The sequence below is a fragment of the Rutilus rutilus genome (assembly GCF_951802725.1).
Source record: "Rutilus rutilus genome assembly, chromosome: 1".
NCBI lineage: Eukaryota > Metazoa > Chordata > Actinopteri > Cypriniformes > Leuciscidae > Rutilus > Rutilus rutilus.
Genome location: NC_140209.1, coordinates 4,330,366 through 4,337,015, shown reverse-complemented (window position 1 = coordinate 4,337,015; position 6,650 = coordinate 4,330,366). Strand labels below are relative to the sequence as shown.

At 40.3% G+C, this 6,650-nt stretch overlaps 2 protein-coding genes across 2 annotated transcripts in view; both read left to right on the top strand.

Annotated features, from left to right (window-relative positions):
* LOC311302201 (uncharacterized protein) overlaps positions 1–6,650 on the top strand; it is a 37,957-nt gene that overhangs the window by 22,068 nt on the left and 9,239 nt on the right. The window lies entirely within an intron of this gene.
* Positions 6,581–6,650, top strand: part of LOC311299329 (uncharacterized protein) — a gene marked incomplete at its 3' end in the record, with an annotated part of 32,463 nt that continues 32,393 nt past the window's right edge. The window contains exon 1 of the mRNA XM_084422847.1: positions 6,581–6,612. The remainder of the gene's footprint in view (positions 6,613–6,650) is intronic.

Here is a 6,650-nt window from a genome sequence, read left to right as displayed (position 1 = left end):
TTATATCATGCATTAAAATGCAAATTAATTATTTCAAAATCATACAATGTGATTTTCTGGATTTTAGTTTTAGATTCCGTCACTCACAGTTGAAGAGTACCTATGATAAAAATTAAAGACCTCTACATGCTTTGTAAGTAGGAAAACCTGCAAAATCGGCAATGTATTAAATACTTGTTCTCTCCACTGTATATATATTTTTTTATAAAACACCACTTTTACCCAAACTGATTAATAAAAACAAGTTTAAATGGGTACATTTTATATAAATATGTTTGAGTCTTTCTGATTTTTGACATTAAAACACACTCTACATTGAAATTATGTGCATTTTAGGTACTTTTAGTGTGAAATCATATTTATTTTGTCCATCAAAAGTGTGCTTTCACTTTAATTGAGCGTGAGCAGTGCAGCAAAAATAGTAGGTGGCGCTCATGTAAAGCAGAAATACAGCACTATACAGGGCTCTAGACTGCGAGTAAATGGTCACATTTTGTGACCTTTTATAAGAGAGAGCTGCCATTTCTGCCGCATACGAGAAACATCACACGGCAAACGAAAGCAGAATGAAACCACGCTACTCGCCTGAGGCTGCGCAGCACACACAGTTTATCCGCTCGGAGCAATACTAGACAGCGGTTTACTCGAGCCGATCTCGATCACACAACAACATTACTACACAGAGCTGGCAGATCCATTGAGAAAGCATTTTAAAGGGATAGTTAGCCCAAAAAGGAAAATTAGCCCATGATTTACTCACCCTCAACTCATCCTAGGGGTGTTTGACATTCTTCTTTCAGACAAATACAATCAGAGTTATATAAAAAATGTCCTGGCTATTTATCTTCTTCATCCTAGCGTTGGTCCCGCGCAGGTGCAGGGTCCGCTTTTTGGCAGGCTGCTCTCCATTTATTCCAGTCCGTAGTGTCCTCCAGGGCGACTTGCACGTCCTTCATATCTTGTTTGAGCCGGTCCATCCATCTCATCTTTGGGCGGCCACATGGTTGGTTACCGGGTGGGTCAAGGCGCATAGCTGTTTTCGCCACTGAGTTCTCATGGCTGCGTGTTACATGGCCGTACCAGCGGAGACGAGCCTTGAGCATCTTCTCCGTAATCTGCGCTATTTCCATCCGCTTCCTGTCGTCGATGTTCATGACGTGGTCTAGCCTTGTCAGGCCGAGTGACCGGCGGAGCATACGCATTTCCATGGCGTGTAGAAGCTGGCCATGTTTGGCAGTCGCTGGCCAACATTCGGCTCATACAGGGCGACAGGGCGTACAATGATCTTATAGATTTTGGACTTTAGGTGGATGGGCATTCGGCGATCGCATAGCATTCCCGTGACTTGGCGCCACTTTGACCAGGCGGCACTCACACCCCGAACATCCCGCTGTAGGTCCCCGAGGGTCCTCGTTTCCAGCCGACGCCACGAGGAGGAGGTGGTTGGCTTTTGACGGCCGTCCTGGCTATTTATAATGCGCTTATAATGGCAGGGAATGGCTTTTTATGTTTTGAAGTCCATAAAAGTGCATCTATCCATGATAAAAGTGCATCTATCCATGATAAAAGAGCTCCACATGTCTCCAGGGGGTTAATAAAATGCCTTCTGAAGCGATGCGTAAGAAAAATGTCCACATTTAAAACTTTATAAAGCAAAATAACTAGCTCCCGGCCAAACAAACATATGGATTTGACTTAAGTTGCGCTTAGACTGACGCAAATAATGTGACGCACTGCTGATATTTACGCTACGCCATGACACACTTAGTGCTTTAGGCGCAAGTAGACTGCGTTCGGCCGAAAGCTAGAATTATTAAGGCCATGAGTGTCGATCACTGAGATCTCTTAACCCATCCTCACTGTAGTTTCTGCCCGACACTGTTTCGTCTGAGAGTCTGAACCGGATGTAGATTTAAACAGGTTTCTGCCGATGATGGTGTTTCCAGTGGCACTTTTCCCACATCCAGTTTTTCCCAGCAGAATCAGTCTGATCTGGTCTTTCCTCACAGGAATCTGATGCTCATCTTCAGCTGTTGAACTTTCTCCTGAAACTACAACACAACAATCACATCAATGTGCAATTTAATTAAATACAACCTTCTCTATCAGCTCTTCTCTTTTAAGATCAGTGATAGTTACATATCAGGCATTAGCAGATGTTCTCAAACGGGTTATGAAATGCATTTTTTAAGTTATTATATCATGGTCATGAGGTGCTCTTATAATGCTAGTGTGAATTTTTTTTTTTTTTTTTTTTTTTTTTTTTTTTTTTACATAAAAAATGGTCATGATTTAGAAAAAAAGATTTTAGATTTAGATTTTAGCCTCTGATCTATTAATAAGAAATAGCCACTTTTGGTCAGGGATAATATCAGTGAATTACTATATCACCTAATCATCTTTGTTTCAGGTTCCCTTTGCAACAAATTATGTGTTTTGTTGAACACTGTTACAAAGACCACACACTCACATAAAAGCCAAGAGTCAAACTGTCAACTAAATGAAACACTGATCACCATAATGGTAACCACACATGCTCAATAAATCATCAACATTTAAACCACTGTTAATCTCAATAAGAGCTTCTGTAGACATCTGACAGAAATAAAGTCGATCTGTTTATTAATAAGATAAGTGAAGCTGGTAATGCTGTTTGTGGAGTTGTTTAATCATCCTCTGCTGAAATCTCCAGAGATGTAAAGGTGCTGTAGGACATCTGGGAAAATGTTAACTTTAGCCTGATAGCACTAAAAGCAAACGTATGCGAGAAGTGATATGGAAATAACGCGAGATCACGCATGCGTGAGACCGAAATTGTTATTAAAAATGATAGCCCGCAAGAAGATTGCGATCCAAATTGTCTGTGCGCTGATTTGCAGTAAAAAGGAGAAAACGAAAAACAGATTATGCAGAAGGAAATGGTTGAGGAGAGCAAGGATTGTGTGTTTCTGCAAAGAGAGTTGGGGGTAAATAAATAATTTTGCAATGTGCTGCTGTTGCTGCTGGTCAAGCAAATGTTTGTGCTTTATTTCTGTATGATATGATGGTAAATATATCTCTTAAATTGTCTAGTCTATAACTCCTCCCCGAACATCCCGCTGTCCTGTATCTTGCTCTCTCATTGGCTGTTGATCATCGCCGATGTAGTTTTCAGTCAGAACACATTAGGCTTGTTTGTCTGAATTGTAGTCGAGACTAGGCGCTGCAGAGAGGAGGAGTGAAAAAAGTGCAGGCGAGACGGGCAGACCTCTCTTCTCACAGTGGATCAGACACCCGTGAGAAGGCGGATATTGTGGGATTCACGCTCGTGCACGGTGTTGCTAATAAACTGGATGTAATTTAAGTTCTGTTGCTTTTATATGAAAATAATTATAATGAACAAGACACCCATTTAATAACATACCAAAGACGTGTTTATCAATCATTTTTACTTTAATTACAGACATGTTTTATATAGCCTATATATTTGTATAAATAGGACAATCATCAAATAACCCATAGATCACACTGTCAGAGAGTTTGGGAATACTAACACATAATTTATACACATAAAAACATGAGATCAGAGTTTTAAAATCAAACATTTTAAAAGAGAACAATACATCACGGTTGTTTAAACCAATGAGCATTAAGCCATGTCATCAGCAAGTCGTTTCCCATCATGCTTTTGATCAGCGCAGTCGGTGGAGAGCAACTGCGCTTGACTGCAGAATTCGACACGTCCGCCTTGCGCTTGCGAGAGTTTTTTGACATGCGTCAGCATGACATCAGACCAAGGCGGACCGCACTCGGACACATTTCTAACTGGCATGCATCTCGCGCTGATCACCGGTGATCGGTTCTGCGCAGATTTTGCTAATCTCAAACAAGCCTATTCACACAGCAGGATTGTGAATCACCGATATTTAGCCAAATATCTCATGGATATTTTCTCAGATCGAGTCTTTGATAATTCACACTGCGTGATTGTCACTCACGGGAACGAGCACCATTTTGCCTGTGATTTCGGGCATTTGTCGGCGATCTCCCAAACGTGTTGGCGAGTGAAAATCGGGGCTAAAATCGTTCAGTGTGAAGCACTCAGCATAACACTCTTTAGAGAGGGACAACTTGTACTCTGAGCAGATTTAATTTAACTGACTAATTTAACTTAATTGTTTGTTTTTTGACATTTACAACATGCTCTACAATAGAAAAAAATCAAACTTGCACTCTCCTATTCACATAGGTATACAGTTACTTTACACTCAAACTCAAACAAACTCAACATGTGATGCTGACATCTGAGAAACAAGACCATGGGTCAAGAAGTAAGGTGTGAAACAAGTGCTGGAGTCGTTGTGTTGTAAGCGAAAGCCACATGCTTCACATAATCGTCCCATTCCCCTCCATAGGTCAAAAGAGTCTTAGCCAGTTGATCAATCAGGGTCCGATTAAATCGTTCAACCATAACGTCCAACGGATGGTAGGGAGTGGTGCGTGTCTTTTTAATGCTCAGCAGATGACAGAGATTCTGAACCACCTCCGCCACAAAATGACAACCCTGGTCCGAATGCAAAGTCTCTGGAATGCCATGAATCAGAACATAGTCCTCAAACAGACAATGTGCTACTGTCTGTACTGGCTGATTAAGCAAAGCATACAGGTTGACAAATTTGGTGAAGTAGTCCTCGACAACCAGCACATACCGGTTTCCTTTTAAAGTCACTGGCAGCTCTTAGATGTCCATAGCTACTCTTTCAAATGGCCGTACTGACTCGGACACCCCCCCATTGGTGCACAGAGGGCTGGAACCGGACCGCACCGTGTCTGACATGCCTTGCACTGCTCACACCATGCTTTGATGTAAGGCCAGTAACAAAATAGTCTTGCCTATTCCCACACACACTCCGAAGAGAAATGGGCAGAAGCTGGAGCCCCTGGTTAGGGAGATTAAAGAGCTGTTATTTCTCAGAAGATTTAAAACTGACCAGGTTTGTGTGAGTTGTTTTTTGTAATATTAGGTCAGAGCAAATTGTCACCCCTTATTGATCATGTCCCGCTTCTCCATTCTTTGTTTGTTCTTTGTTGCAGCCTCAGTTTCGGACTATGTGAAGTACGTCAGGACCCATAGAAACATTAGCCGGGCATTTTTTCCTTGTGGCAGAAGCTTTTCCTCTTATAATTCTTTAAATGTGCACTTGTCCAGAATTCACCGTGAAGGGGGAAAGCAGTCTTTTAATCGTCATATATCTGTGCAGTTAAAGTGTTCTTGGGAGTTTTGTGGCAAAGAGTGTGGAAGCATAAAATGTCTTGTATCCCACCTTAAGTGTCTTTATGCGCGTTTCCATTACAAAAAACTATTGCGAAATGACGGCGTTTCCATTAACCAATGTTGTGCGACTAAAAGTCAGTTTTTTCATCTCGCAATAAGTAAAATCATTACAAAAAATAATCCCTTTTGATTAGCCTAATTTTGATTTTAGTAAAGACAAGAACAGCTTAATAAAAAATATAAAATATTATAATTCTTAGTAAAATTAAACATGAATGCAGTTTTGGATTAAATAAAAGTACAGTCAAGTCAAATAAAACACGTTTTATCTAGTTTGGTAACACTACAATAAGATACCATTCATTAACATTACTTAATGCGTTGTCTAACATCAACACATCGAGTGAACAATATATTTTTACAACATTAATTAATGTTTGTGAATGTTATTTAATACAAACATGTTTGTTCACTTCATTCGTTGTGCATTAAAAACTGTTAACAGAAATAATGTTAACTTTTGATTTTAAAAATGTATTTTTAAATTAACCCCAAGGAGAATTATTGCAACAGTATATAACTATTGTTTATTGTTAGGTCATTTTATCTAGTGTTATCTAACAAGTGGAATCTTATTGTAAAGTGTTTTTAATACTACAGTTTCCATCTTTGTAACTGTGATATACACTTTAATATATGTAAATTTAATCTAAATTAAGCTTTGGTACCGAAATTGGTACCGAGAACCATGGATTTTCACTGGTATTGGTACCAAATACTGAAATTTTGGTACCGTGACAACACTAAAATACAGTAGGCCTATACGTCTGCCATATGTTGCCACCCCTCAAAATTCCTGCCCCCCTCTCGCTACCCCATAAATATATTATTTATGATATATTATTTATCTCATATATTATTTATGAGATAACCCCCCAATATTTATATCTATGCATTACATACCCCCCATGCATTCAACATACATGCATTCAACACCCCCCCCCCCCCCCCCCCCCCCCCCCCCCCCCCCCCCCCCCTTGACTATTTGTCTTAGGACGCTACAGAATAAACTGAGCCGGACTTTACAGGCCATAACACTTTTCAGACTGGATGGAGGTGATCCTCCTCTGCTTATTCTGACTATTTTGTGCTTCACTTGAAAAAGTTCCTTTCACCTTTAGTAACTGGGGTCACTTCAGTTCTATAATAATAATAATGGAAGGCTACTAGTAAAGCTGAATCTGCGTGGCCCTGATTGGCTGCGGGGGTGTCCGGGGTTTTTTTCCGATGACGTCACCGCTTCACTCACTGAGTTTCAGGCACCGTCGAGTCTTCTGAGGTGAGGAGAGCAGTTCACGGTATTTCTCATATTAACACAACCATCACACACACTTTA